General features: G+C 35.5%; 1 long non-coding RNA gene across 1 annotated transcript in view; it reads right to left on the reverse strand.

The window, feature by feature from the left end:
• LOC100581343 overlaps window positions 1–14,821 on the reverse strand; it is a 33,670-nt gene extending 18,849 nt beyond the window's left edge. The window contains exon 1 of the long non-coding RNA XR_177927.3: window positions 13,489–14,821. This is a non-coding gene — a long non-coding RNA (uncharacterized LOC100581343). The remainder of the gene's footprint in view (window positions 1–13,488) is intronic.
• Between the last annotated feature and the right edge of the window lie 1,143 nt (window positions 14,822–15,964).

Genomic DNA, 15,964 nt, shown 5'->3' on the forward strand with positions numbered 1-15,964 from the left:
GAAGCGTCTAGAAGATGGAAAAGGTAAAAAACAAAATTTCCCTTTCAGCATCCAGAAAGAATGCAGCCCTTCATATACCTCAATTTTAGCCCAATGAGACCCATTTTGGAATTCTTACCATCAGAATAACAAGATAATGAATTTGTGTTGTTTTAATCTACTAAGTTTATGGTAACTTGTTACAATAACAATAGGAAACCAATACAGACAAGAAATATAAAATTTGACCCTAGAGCATCTTATAGTGCCAGGATGTAAGGAAATGTTTAAAAGAAAAAAAAATGAGGTATGTCAAAGGAACATAGGAGCTGAGTGAAAGAGCTTCCAATGGCTAGAGCTGGAACAATTTGAGGAATGAAGTAAATAACAGCATTGTATTATAACTCAAAGTATGATATAAATATCCCTGAGTTCACACTGATATAAATAAATAATTGAATAAATAGGCAAGAATAGACCAATTTCTATGTAGAAATTCAAGTAATTCCTGAAGAAACTCTGTTCTCAAAGAGGGGAGCATAACTACCTACTTCTTAAGTGTGGGCTGCATATAATAGCTTCTTTCCAGAGAATACAGTACAGAAAGGGAGAAAGAGAATAACTTTACAATGGAGAAATCTAACAAACACCACCTCAGCCAGGTGATCAAGGTTAACATTAGCAACAATAATCATGTTGACAGCATGCACTCCTGATACATGATGAGAATGGCACTTTATCTCTGTAGTCTTTCTCCCAAAAACTTATAACCCCAGTATAGTTGTAAGAAAAACTACATACAAACCAACTGAGAGACATTCTAAAAAATACCTAACCAGTACTCCTTAAAACTCTAAAGGTCATCTATAACAAAGAAAATCTGGGAAACTATCACAGCCAAAAGAAGCTTAAGAAGACATTACAACTAAATGCAATGTAATATCCTGGGTAAGATTATGAAATAGAAAAGAAATTAGGTAAAAACCAAGGAGGTATGAATGAAGTATGAACTTTAGTTAATAATAATGCATCAGTGTTATTTGATTAGTTCTGCCAGATATACCATACTAATGTTAAGATGCTAATAATAGGAACAACTGCATGAAGGATAAAAGAGATTTCTCTATTCTCTTTGCAATTTTCTGTAAACATAAATCCCTTAAATAAAAAAGTTTATTTTTAAAATGACAGAAAGATTGTAGAGGAAGAAAGATTTTATGCAAGATTTTAAAGGAAATAATAACTGGGTTAGCGATTAATTAGATAAAGTAGATGAAAACTAATGAATGAGTCACAGATTATGCCAAAGTTTTAGGCCTCTATTGTCAGGAGAATGTAATGCAGTGACAAAGAGAAAGCTTGCTGGTGGTTGAGCAAATAAGTTTGGGACACAACAAATTTGAGACAAAAATGGATAATCCAAGTGTAAACATAATCAGCAGTTGGTGATAAAGAATTGGATGTTGGGTGAACGTTTGTAAATGGAAATGTGGATGTAGATTTAGTCAATCAGTAAATATATATGGAACCACTACTTAAAGAACTCTCTGTGGAGTAGGGAAAGGAAATGTATACTAAAATGCAAACCAAGGCATATGTCTATATAAAAATAATAAAAAAACGCGGATGTGCTTAAATAAGAACTAGCTAAGAGTTCAGTAGACAGAGGCTTCTCCATGCACACTTTGTCAGTGTGAATGAAATCAGTAATGAAAAGACGATGATGTGTTCCCCCGAAATTCATATGCTGAGGCCTTAATTCCCAATATGGCTGTATCTGGAGATGGGGCCTCTAAGGAATTAATTAAAGTTAGATGAGGTAAGGAGTATGGAGTCGTAATCTTCTAAGATTAGTGTCTTCATAAGAAGAGACACCAGAAACCCCCCTTCCCCTTCCCTCACTGCAAGGTGCACACACCAAGAAAAAAGGCCGTGAAGGTATATGGAGAATGTAGCCAGGAAGGGAGACCTCCCCAGAAAATGGGCCAGAACCTTAATCTTGGAATTTCCAGCCTCCAGACTGAGAGAAAATTAATTTATGTTGCTTAAGCCACCCAGCCTGTGGTATTTTGTTTTTGCATCCTGACTGCCTAATACAGATGGTTACCAGAGGGTAAACTGAAAAAAGTGAATAGTGAGAGCATAAAGTAAGACAAGGAAAAAGAAGCCTTCTTTTGTTTGTTCATAAATATTATTGAAAATTTATCTTGTGCCAGACATTGTACTAGATCCCAAGGTTAGGATAATGAACATGATACAATCTCTACCTGCATAGAACTTACATTTTTTGGCATGTCACAAACAAGAAATAATAGAAAAGCCAAATATAGATCATGAGAAGTGGTATGAAGGAAGATGAAAGAAGGAAGATGAAATAAAGAATAATTATATTCAGTGCAGGTGTGTCTTGAGCAGTCAACTAAGAACTCTGAGGAGATAGCATTTAGGCTAAGACCTGAAGGATGAAAATGAGCTAGTTATGCAAAAATGCTGAGGTAAGAGCTTTGCAGACAAAGAGAACAGGAAGTGCAAATGCCTTGGCATCAGAAAGCACCTTGGGAATTTGAAAAACAGAAGAGAGGCCAATTGGATTGCCATAAAATAATTAAGGGAGAATATAAAGGGTAGAAGGTAATATTGTATAGGTATACAGGAGCCACATCATCCAGACAGGCCACTGTAAGAAGAATGGACATATTCTAAGGACAATGAGAAACCACTGAATTAATCTAAGAAAAAAATGATTCCTGATTTGTGTTTCTAAGTGATTACTGATTGCTATGCGAAGACAAATTTTTTTTGGAGAAGGGCAAGAGAAGAAGCAAAGAAATCTATTTCACATAGTACAGAAAGAAATTGTGGTGACTTAATTTTGAATGGTGGTATGTAGATAGAGGCAAGTGGTAAAACCTGAGATATTATTTGATGGTAGAAAAAAATGAACTAGATGATGAATTGGATGTAGGGAATTGCAGAAAGAGAAAAATTAAAGCTGATACCTGAGTGTTATTTTAGAAAATGGATGAATAATGGTGCCATATACTGAGATGAGAGAGAGTTGCAAATAACTAGGTTTGTGAAGAAAGTCAAAAGCTCGGTTTGGGTCATTGGGCTAGAAATTAACTTTGAAAACCATGAGTGTATACAGTACAAGTTACTTAAATCCATGAGATTAAATAAGATCACTTAGGGAGAAAGCTCTGGTAGAATTGAAGAGACTAGCTCTGAGCCTTGGCAAAGAGAGAAGTAGTAACAGTGAGGTAAGAGGAAAACCAGGATGATGATGTCACAGAGCCAAGGAAAGAAACGCTTTAGGGAGAGTGTTTTGCTGAGTCTAATGCTGCCAAGGCATCAAATGAGGTAAGAAGAGAGGAGTTGGGTTTGGCAATGCAGAGACTGTGGGAGACCTTGACAAAGGCAGTTTCACTGCAGAGGTGGAAACAGAAGCTAGATTAGAATGGGGTGAATAATTAATTGGAAGAAAGAAAGTGGTGATAGTGAGCATTGATAACATGTTTAAGATGTTAAATAGAAGAATTAAAAGTAATAAGGCAGTATCCAGAAAATAAGATGGAATCAGAAGAAGCGTGTTTACTTTTTTTTTTTTTTTTAACATGGGGCATGTCAGATATGTTAATAGGTATGATCTACCAGAAAGGATGAGAGTGATGCTGCTAGATAGAGGAGCAGAGGAGCAAATACTCCTAGTCCATGACAAAGCAAGAGGGGATTAAATCTAGAGAAAAGTAGGAAGATTTGCATTTGATAATGGCAGGGATATTTCCTTCACTGTAACAAAGAGGGCAAAGTTTCCATTTGGTTAGATTTCGTGTGGGAAGATGAGGGAGTTTACCTTCAATGTTTTCTATTTTCTTTTCCCTTTTCTTTCTTTTTCTTCTTCTTCTTTTTTTTTTTTTTTTTTTTTTTTTTGAGACAAGATATCACTTTGCTGCACAGGCTGAAGTGCAGTGGTACAGTCATGGCTCACTGCAGCCTTCACAAACCTAGTCATTTGAACTCCCGGGTTCAGGCAATCCTCCTGCCTCAGCTTCCAGAGTAGCTGGGACTATAGGCATGCTTCACCATTCCTGGCTAATTTTTTTTTTAATAGGGACATGATCATGCTATGTTGACCAGGCAGGTCTGGAACTCCTAGGCTCAAGCAATCTTCCCACCTTAGCCTCCCAAAGTGCTGGGATCTCAGGCTTGAGCCACTGTGCCCAGCAGATACCTTCTATTTTCTCAGTTAAGCAGGGAAGGTGTGCGAAGAACCGGTGAAGTGCAGGTTTTCAACTGTCACCTGAGAAAGTCAAAAGCAAATTTGTCAGAAAAACATACAAGAATGGTAGGCAGTATTGAATGGCTAGCTGAAGTTTTTGTGATGAATTTCAAGTGGTATCAGCCACCCTAGTATTTTCTACCAATGTTCAGCTACTGAAGTTCAAACAAGGAAAACAGTAGTTTGGAGATTACAATAGGGCTGAAGAACTGCAGCAATGGAAGGCTCAGGTAAATGAATTAGAAGAACAGGAGGTGATGGTCATAAAGTAGGATGCTTCAAATAAAGAATTAGCAGGTGGTTTCATTAGTGGTGATAAGTTCCAGTGGTCTTGTGATAGGTGGCAAAGGTGGGGTAGAGGAAAACATTGAAAGAGGAGAGGTCAAGGAACAGAGAAGCTAAAGTTCAGAGTGTTTCTTCTACATGGTTCTTGGAATCACTAAGAACAATGACAGGAATGAAGATGTACAGGAAGGCAGTGAGTCAGTAGTTGAAGTATTAAGGGAATGAAGAGAAATGATTAGGAATGTAGATAGGAATTACCGCCAAGAAGTCATGGGTAGTAAAACTGGATAGGAAAACACAGAGTACTTGATCAGCTAAGATTGGAAGGATATTGTCCTAAAGACAATGTAGCATGGCTCTTTTATATATATATATTTTATATATATTTATTTATATTACATATATCTTGTATATATTCATAGTTACATATTTACATAGTTACATATATGTAACTATGAATAACTCTACAATAAGTGTTTTCATTTTTTAATCATATGCTCTTATCAAGGATTCTGAACATATAATATTTATAAATCACAAATATGCTACTCTGCAGATGCAGTTACTACAAAAGAAATTTTATAGGATTAAATATATACATCAAATAAGCTAAGCCTAATATTTCATTTTATTTATTAATAATACAAACATCTTTACTCTCACTAGAAAATTATTAATCATTTTATAATAGAAAATACTTTATTTTTAAAAACCTTGATTTAAACTTTGGAATCAAGTGATTTGAAAGTCTAATACTAAGTTTGGTTTATATCGGTACATGATTTTAATGATTCTCCTAACTGAAAAAGAAACCTCACAAAAACATTTGTGTCCAAATGAAATATATCTCTGGCTATATTTACCAAATTCTGATACTCATTTTTTAATCCTACGTAGCAACTATACAAAAGTTTTCATAACTTTAATATAATAAATATCAATTTATCCTGATGTCACTAAACTTTCCTATAAACTAATAAAAAGTTATAATATTCTTATGTAATAAATGAATTTAAAGCTCACTGAATTTTTTATGTGAAAGATGTAGAATAAATTAGAAAAATCTTTTTAGCCATGCTGATAAGGGGATTTTATAGAAGCTGTAATAATTTTTAGCTGTATCACTTAAAAATGGAACATTTTTCAGTTTATATTCAAAATGCCCTTTTCATAACACAAATTTCTTTCAAAAACAAGATACTTTTTAATAATTGCTAAAATACTATTTTTTTTTTATCTGTAAGAGATTAAATATAAGGACTGTTTTTGTTGTTTGAGACAGGATCTGGCTCTGTTGCCCAGGCAACAGTTGTACAGTGATACAATCTTGGCTCACTGAAACCTCTACCTCTTGGGCTCAGGCAATCCTCCCACCTCAGTTTCCTAAGTAGCTGGGACTACAGGCGTGCACCGCCACACCCGGCTAGTTTTTATATTTTTGGTAGAGATGAGGTTTCGCCACATTGCCCAGGCTGATCTCAAACTCCCAAGCTCAATGGATCCACCCGCCTGCATCTCCCAAAATGCTGGGATTACAGGTGTAAGCCACTGTGCCTGGCCAAGGTTTTTGTTTGTTTGTTTTTTGGTTTGTTTGTTTGTTTTTCTTTCTATAAAGCTGCTTGGTAAAATACATACTTAGAACAATTGGGGTTTTTTGTGTGTGATGGAAAATGACTCACACATCCTGGCCTCACTAGTCTTTGGGGACTGTGTGTGCTTATTCCAGCAGCCATTGCAGCAACATACAGGTATGTGTGACCTGTGTGACTTCACAAGGTACAAACTACCAGCACCTGTCCTCCCATCCTGGGATTCTCTTTTGATGCTAAGGCATAAGATGCCACCACATGATTCCTTGACAGTTACATATGTACGAGTCCAAAATGTGGGAGAATCAAAGCTCCATGGGGTGAAACTTTGTATTAGTTAGGGTTTTCCAGAGAAACAGGACTATTAGGTTGGTGCAAAAGTAATTGCGGTTTTTGCCATTACTTTTAGTGGTAAAACCACAATTACTTTTGCACCAGCCTATAATAGGGGTGTGTGTGTGTGTGTACACATAAAGAGAGATGTATTATAAGAAATCAGTAAGAAATTAGCTCATGAGATTATGCTAAGATGTCCTATGTTCTGCCATTTACCTGAAGACCCAGGAAAGCCATTGTGGTATTGTGAAATATATATCTGGTCTTCTTCCCTGTTTCTCGGCATACAGATACTAAAACCCTTAAAATTTCAGAAATGATGGATTATCTTTTGTATGTTAATGAGATAACCAGTAGGTGTTGAACCCTAGATAGCTTCAGGATGGGAGCTGGTTTCCAGAAAGACCAAGACATAATTAGAGGGTCGAGATTTTCAGCCCTAACCTATGGAGAAGGGAGAGGGGCTGAAGATTGAGTTGGCCATCAACAATGGCCAATGATATAATCAATCATGCCTATGCAATGAAGCCACCATAAAAACTCAAAAAGACAGAGTTTGGAACAGCTTCTGGATAGCTGAACATGTGAAAGTTTCTGGAAAGTAATGTGCCAGTGAGAGCACAAAAGCTCCATGTCCCTTCTTCCATACTTTAATCTATGCACTTTTCCATCTGGTTATTCATCTGTATTTTTTATAATGTCCTTCATAATAAGCGGGTAAATGTAAGTGTCTCACTGAGTTATGTGAGAACCTCTAGTAAATTAATAGAAACTGAGAAGGGGGGTCATGGGAACCCTGATTTATGGCTGCTCTGTCTGAAGCACAGGCCACAACCTGGGGCCTGCAGTTGGCATCTGAAGTGGAGGACACTCTTGGGGGACTGAGCACTCAACCTGTGGGGTCTGATGTTATCTCCAGGTAGACAGTGTCAGGATTGAGTTGAACTACGGGACACCCAGCTTGTGTCTGCTGGAGGAGTGCTTGCTTGGTGTGTGGAGAGATAACCTCACACATCTGGCCTCTGAAGTGTTGTATTGAGTATGTTAGTAGAGAGTCTGAAAAACATTTGGGTTTGTTTTTCCCATGTATTATAGCCAGAAATGTAGTTCTGGAAAGCTGATGGTGCTGATTTCAGTGTAGGTCTGAAGACCTGAGAACCAGGAGTACTCAGGGAAAAGATTGATGCCTCAGCTCAAGCAGTCACACAGAGAGCAAATTCAACCTTCCTCTACCTTTTTGTTCTATTCATGCCCTCAACAGACTGCATGATGCCCATCCACATTGAGGAGAACAATCTGCTTTACTTGATCTACTGATTTAAATGCTAATCTCTTCTAGAAATAACTTCACAGACACCTCTAATAATGTTTTACCATACATCTGGACATCCAGTATCCCAGTTAGGTTGACACATAAAATTAATAATCACAAGCTTTGGCCAAAAGAAGAAGGCCAGAAGATTATTACTTCCCCATTTCTCCTCCCAAGGGACTCTCTTGGGAAGATGAAGTCATTTATAAAGCCTCTAAGAAGATGGCCACATGAGACTGAGCCATGGCATTTGACACTAGTAGTGGCATGCTGGTTAATGCAGCTTTGTATTGGCTCTCTCTCTCATTTCTTGCCACATTCTTGTTTTGCTTCATCCTGGGCCTAAGGATTGCATTACAGATGAGGATATAATGTATAATCCTTCCCCTCAGTCTCTAAACCCAAGTTAATAGAAATACTTTTTCGTGAGGTAAAGAATGAACCCCTAATTGTATAAAATATGCTCATGGTAACACCTCCTCAAATTACAAAGTATTTCAGGTAACATAGGAGATATACAGCAGGTCCTCCTGGTATATGATTCAATGTCATTTTGTTACAATGTTGATGAGAAAAAAAATGTATTCCTGGCTGAGGTCACTAACTGTGTAGAGTCTGCCTGCGTGTTCTCTCCATGTCGGTGTGGGTTTTCTCTGGGTACTCTGGTTTCTTCCCACATCCCAGTGATGTGCACATTAGTTTAATTGGCACATCTAAATTGTCCTGGTCTGAGTGAGCATGGATGTGAATGTGCTCTGCGATGGGATGGTGTCCTCTCCAGGGCTGGTTCCTGCCTTGAGCCCTGAGCTGCCAGGAAATGCTCCAGCTACCGGCAACCATGAACTGGAATAAGCAGGTAAATAATTATCTTACTTGTTTTATTAATCGTTAAATGTATGTGTAGCTCACATTTATTTCAATGTTCATTATTAGAAGTGTTTTGGTCTTTATTTAGAAGTTTGATGGGTTTTGTGACCAGAAATATGCTATAGAAACTTAACTTTGGTTTATATTATTTATCCTATGGTAAAATTGGTTTTGTTGTACACTGTTTTGGTTCAAGTCAGTTTCCAAGAACCTACTGATGACGTTAGTGAGGACGTACTATAATCATCTGATCCATTTAACCAAGTACATTTAATTGCAATATGTGGTAACATAATTTTACATAAATGTGGTGCCAGTGTAAAACCTTCCGGTGTAAATCCTGTGTGGGATTCGTTTCTTAGGCATACCTTACATATTGTATATAAAATGGGACCATCAGACAAAAAAGCCTGATTTTGTCAGTATCAATTAATATATTAAACACAAGTAAAGCTTAATATCTCTGTCTTTCTACCTAGCTATATTTAGAATTGACTTGCATGCCTTCTTGGAAGTATACATCCCCATTTTGGAGACAAGTGTTCTAGAAGCTTCACAGTCAATGCCTATATGGCAACAATTCCCTCCGTAGTAGTGGTGAAGTCATGAGACATCAATGTCCTACATGAAGGAGATAGTTATAGCCCAATAGATGGGGAAAATAATATAAATTTAGAGAACTAATTTTAGTCACCTCCTAGGAAGATAGAGTGCAAAGCTTTTTGAAGCAAAGACCCCTCTCTCACAGTATGTGTTAATTTCTTATTCAGCATTTAGGTATAAATTGTTCATTTTGAAATAAATTGTTCTATCAAATGACCTGGGTGTCATCTACCACTGATTTTATCTTTTAAGTATAGATATTAATCATAAGCTTTAATTCAAAATATTTAGCACTATACGTGTTTTTATCAGAGATCTATTTAAATTACACTTACTCTATGCAAAGGTGTAAGAATGATACAACGGAATTTGGGGACTCAGGGGAAAGGGTGGGAGGGGAGTGAGGAGACTACACATTGGATACAGTGTACACTGCTCAGGTGATGGGTGCACCAAAATCTCAGAAATCACCACTAAAGAACTTGTTCATGTAACCAAACACCACCTGTTCCCCCAAAACCTATTGAGATAAAATTTAAAAATTATACTTCCTGCAACAGATATGAGTTATCTCCAGCCTAAATCATTTCCATTTTAGCATTTAAACTGAAGTTTTCTATTTTACAAAAAGTAGGACTGTTATTGCACAAATTTTAATTTCCTTAATTATGTATAAAATATATTTTTAAAACAGTAGAATTAATATGTCTTTAATTCATAATACTTTTCACAGATGTTTGGGGAAGTTTCTTTCAGGAAACAGCCAAAATTCTAACCGCTACATATTGGCTAATAGTCAAAAATCATAGTTTAAGTAAATACTGTTGTTGGAGGTTATAATTTAAATGCCAGTTATAAATAAGTGTATTAAAAACTTCAATGTCTAATTTGAAACAATTGTATATGAAAAGATCACATTTCAACCACAATCTCCAATTAGAAGATGTATTGTGTAGATCTTTTTTTATAATTCTACACAAAAATACAACAAATAAAGAAAACTACAGGCTAATATCCCTGATGAACATAGATGCAAAAAATCTCAACAATATAGTAGAAAGCTGAATCTACCAACATATCAAAAAGATTATACGTGATCAAGTTGGATTTTTATTGTCATTTTTTTTAGATGGGGTCTTAATATGTTCCCCAAGCTGGTCTCTTACTATGTTCCCTAAGTTGGTCTCAAACTCCTGGGCTCAAGCAATCCTCCCACCCCAGGAATGGGGGGATTGTTGCAACCACACATATTGAATCTACAGGCATGTGCCACTGAGCCTGGCTTCAAGTTCAAGTGGGATTTATCCCAAGGATGCAAGGATGGTTCAAAACATGCAAGTCAAAAATCGTGATATATCACATCAATAGAATGAAGAATAAAAAAAAAGATCATTTCAATAGATGCAGAAAAAGCATTTCATAATATTCAATATCACTTAATGATAAAAACTTTCAACAAATTAGGCACAGAAGGAAAGCACCTCAACACAATAAAAGCCATATATGACAAACCCACAGCTAACATACTGAATGGGGAAAAGATGGAAGCTTTTCCTCTAAAAACTGGAATGAGACAAGGATGCTCACTTTCACTACTCTTATTCAACACAGTATTGGAAGTCCTAATTAGATCAGTTAGGCAAGAGAAAGAAATAAAAGCCATTCAGATTGGAAAGGAAGAAGTCAAACTGTCCCTGTTTGCAGATGACATGATATGATATATAGATAATGCTAAAGATTACCAAAAAACTCTTAGAGCTGATAAACAAATTCGGTAAAGCTGCAAGATACAAAATCAGCATACAAAAATCAGTAGTATTTCCATTTATAATTATACCTACCCAAAGAAGTCTAGGAATAAATTTAATAAAGGGGGTGAAATATCTCTAAAATGAAAACTACAAAACACTGATGAAAAAAATTAAGAGGACACAAAAAAATGAAAAGTCATCCTATATTTATGGATTGCCAGAATTAATATTTTTAAAATTACCATGCCATCCAAGGTAATCTACATATTCAATCCAATCCCTATCAAAATACCAATAACATTCTTCACAAAAATAGAAAAGAAACCCTAAAATCCAAACAGCCAAAGCAATCCTAAGCAAAAACAAAAACAAAACAAAACAAAAACAAAAACAAAAACAAAACAAAACAAAAACAAAAACAAAGCTGGCAGCATCACACTACCTGACTTCAAAATATACAACAAAGCTATAGTAACTACATGGCATAATATTGCATAAAAATAGACGCATAGACATAGAGAACCTAGAAATCACATACTTATAAAATTGTGCTTCTGCTCTTTAGAAAGAAAGGTGGATAGATATGTTATGGGCAACCAATAGTGACTGCCACCGTGGCTGTATAAATTCCTGCTCATGTAGAAGTGTGTGTGTTTGTGTGTGTATGTGTTTTACTTGCTAATATAAGGTTTTTTTTTTCAGTCATTTTGGAAGTTTGTTGTATGTTATAGGTAAACTCTGGTTCACATTCACATTTTCATGATAAATGGTTAAGCATTTTTTCCATATATTTATGGCCATCTGAGTCTCCTCTTCTGTGAACTATGTTTATGTTTTTGTTCTCTTTTGATATTTCTTATCTACTTGGGGAGCTCTTTGTAGTCTAGATATGAATTATTTTGTATGATGTATGCATCAAGATATTTTCTCCCGGTCTGTGTGCTATGGACTGAATGTGTCCCCCAGAAACTCCTATGTTGAAATCCAACCCTCCCACCCCTGTCCTGCCTTCCAATGTGATAGTATTTGGATCTGAGGCCATTGGAAAGTGATTATATCATGAGGGTGAATCCCTCATAAATAGGCTCTTGTAAAAAGTACTCCAGAGAGCCATCTTGTTTTTCTGCCATGTGAAGACATAGTGAGAAGACGGTGGTCTATAAACTAGAAAGTGGGCTCACTTTGACTTGGACTGCTCAGCCTCCAGAAACTATGAGAAATAAATGTTGTTTAAGCCACTCAGTCTATGGTATTTTTTTGTACAGCCAGAATGGACTAAGACACTGTAGCTTATCTTTTAATTGTATTTTGGTGTCTTTTACGGAACACATGTTTTATTTAATGTTATTAAAAAAAAAGATCAATGGATTTTATAGTTTATGCCATTGCATCTAGCTTAAGAAAGATTTCCTTACTGGAAGTCATAAATTCTCCTATCTTTTTCTAAAAGTCTTAAAGTTTTGCTCTTTATATTTAAGTTTGTTTCATCTGAAGTATATTCCATGTAAATAGAGTGAGGCAGAGATCTTTCTGACTTTTTCCCATGTGACTAACCAATTTTCCTGGCATTATTTGTTATTTTTTTATTTTACTCCTGGATTTTAATGTCACACTTGTCATATACCAAGTTAACAAATATGTGAATCTGTTCTGAGTTTTGTTTTTTTGGTCTATTAATTTTATTTCTGACACAATACAGTCATATAATTACAACTTTAGAAAATCAATATCTGGTAGAGTAATATCAGTGAAACTGATTTATGAATTGCAAGTAAAAATTTTAAGGCCACCATGTCAATGTAATTAGCACTGGCCTACAGATAACCTATTGATTTGACTACTTTGCTCTTGTATGTAGAAACTTTGCTTAACTCTCCTATTCTAGTTATTCAGCTGTACAACTATTGGATTTTCTATAAAAAAGAATATTCAAATAATCAATATTTGATCTTCCCTAATCCATATAACTGGTTATTTCTTTCTTATTTCATTGGTTAGGAACTTCAGAGCAATGATGATTATTGGTGGAGATAATAAGTATTAATGCTTGTTCCTAATGTTAATGGGAATTTTATAACTCTCATACATTATTTCTAGGATAAATCATATTTGATCATTATTCATTTTTTAAAATGCTTGATTCAATTTGTCAACATCTTATGATACTTGCATGTACTCATAAGGAAGATTAACCTATAATTTTTCTTTCTCTTATTTTTCTAGTTCAGGTAACTAGAATATATTAACTTCATGAGAGAAACTACAGAATTTTCCTCTTTTTCTATATTTTGTAGCATTTTGTGAAAAAGAGATTTTTCTGTGCTTTGAATGTTTGTCGGTAATACCTGTGTAAAATTTTCTAGACTTACTGTTATTTATTTTGGGTAGGTTTTTGCTTACTAATTCAATTTTTCCGAAGGCTTTCTCCTCAGACATAGGTTTAATCTTGAGTCAATTTTGGTAATTTAAATTTTTAGTGATGCTCACCTGCAAAGGGCCAGGTCTGGCATACAGTTTGAAATTTGCTGCCAGAGTCCCATTTTGCAATCCCGAACTTCTGGTGGAGACTGGGGTGTCCATGGCCCACTACCCAGTGGCGAGTAGACTCTGCTCCCAGACTGTTGCAAGAAGCTTAAAGGATGGCCTCCAGATCTGGAACAATTATGTTCTCATATTAATAAAAAGATTAACAATATTTTAAAAAATCTGTCATTGAGAAACTGGCCAAGAACCTACCTTGAAGAATATCTTAGTAGGAGATGAGATCACTGTAAGAAATGAACTTCTAAATAAATTTGAATAGGAAATTCAGTATTAAGAACAAACCAACAATTCACTCAAGGAACTCTGTAAATCTCTTAAAGAATATTATAAAATATGGAATATCTCAAAGAAAACTTTCCTTCCCATGTGCCTCAAATAACAGGTCTCAAACTCCTAGCCTCAATCAATCCTCCCACCTCAGCCTCCCAAAGTGCTGGGATTACAGGTGTGAGCCACCGTCCCCAGCCATAATTTCTTTATATTTTGTTTCTTTAGCTTTTTCATCTTCTATCCTGTTTCATATAAAATTCAAACTCTTTTGGATAATTTTTTTAATCAAATGCTTCCATTTGAGTTAGTTTTAGAATTTGTTTTTATAAAATTTTAGCATGTAATTTTAAAATAATTTTTTATATTTTAAGATCATACCTGTCCATGTGACTCCAATTCAACTGTAAAAGATCTGAGAAATATTTGATCTGTTGTCCAGGAAGAAAAGGAAAGGAGGAACATTCTTCTATCATTTCACTCTTACCTGTATATGAAGAATATACTTATCTCCCCCTAAGGAGGGCAATCTGAAGTCCCTTCTAGTTAGTGCATTCAGCTCAAAGCCAAAGACATTCAAGAAATGTGTCATCTTCTCCAATACGTGAATGATCAAATTCTCCTGAAATAAAATCCCATGAACTGAAGAAATATCCTATCTGTCTTTACCACCACTCCCATATACACCTACATATGAGGGTGCATGCATGCACATGAACACACACACATCTAATATACAAAATGAATCAAGGACAGGAGTAGCTGTAATAGGAATCTGATTAGTAAGGGTAGGAATGGAAGGCAAGCGACAGTACCCAGTGCATATAGATCTTAAACAACAGATCGCCAAAGACACTGCAGAATGATAACAGAGTCTGAAATGTAATACATCAAGTGTTAATGTGCCAGACCTAGAAGTGGCAAATGTCACTTGGACATATTCCACTGGCTAAAACTCAATTACATAGGCCCAATAAAATTATAAAAAGCCTATGTAAGTTTTGGTTGTATGCCAAAAAAGAAGAGGACAAAATGGATATTGATGTGCACTAATAGTCTGTGTCATCATGGTGACATGATCCTTCTGTCATGAAGTAATCAACCTCTTTAGAGAAAAATCATTATTAGACTTAACGTTGTTTTCTAATATCAATATTACTGTCAGATCTATTTTGGTCAGATTTCTGGTGTACATTTTTTCAACCTATGACGGTAAGTTCTCAACGTTGTTGATAGAGTCTTGGAAACTTCAACTTCAAGTGAGATGCCATGTAACAAAACCAGTTTTACCATAGGCTAATTAATATAAACAAGAATTAGTTCCTATGGCATATTTGTATCACAAAAACATCACCAAATTTCTAAGTGAAGACTTGAAACACTTCTAACGTTAAATATTGATATAAATGTAAGCTATACATACATTTAAGAAAAATCAACAAAAATAAGTAAGCTATTTGTCCAATTTTTGGTGAATCAATGAGTGACAGTAGTCATCCTGGTGGTAGGTTAAATCAAGAAATAAATGTTTGCAAAGTGAAAATTGTCAGGAGTACCTCCTACCAACACACAGTTCAAAAACAAACAATATTCAATAAGGCAGACTCTCTAGGCACTTTCATACAACATTGCTTATTATTTTGCATTTGTATGATCATCAAATACTTTATATTTTATCTTATAATAATTTGTATTCATTTATTAATTCATTTTCTAACCCACTTATTCCAGTTTAGGTTACAGGAGGCCAAAGCCCATTCAGCAGCTCAGGATACAAAGTGGGAAGCAATCCTGGCCATGACACCATCCCATCACAGGGCACACTCATACATATACCCATACTCACCTTGACTGAGATCGCTGACACATGCCCACTCACCTAAAATACACATCTTCAGGATGTGGGAAGAAACTGGAGTACCTGAAGAAAATCCACACAGACATGGGGAAAAGGTGCAAATTTCACAAAGACATTAGCCTCAACCACGAATTAATTTTTTTTCCCATCAACATTATAACAAAGTAACATTATCTGAGCACCTGATATAATTTCAGTCTTTTGAGATTATTATTATTATGAGACAAAATCTCACTTTGTAGCCCTAGGTAGAATGCAGTGGTGCAACCTCAGCTCACGGCAACTTTCATCTCC

Source organism: Nomascus leucogenys, chromosome 2, assembly GCF_006542625.1.
Source record: "Nomascus leucogenys isolate Asia chromosome 2, Asia_NLE_v1, whole genome shotgun sequence".
NCBI lineage: Eukaryota > Metazoa > Chordata > Mammalia > Primates > Hylobatidae > Nomascus > Nomascus leucogenys.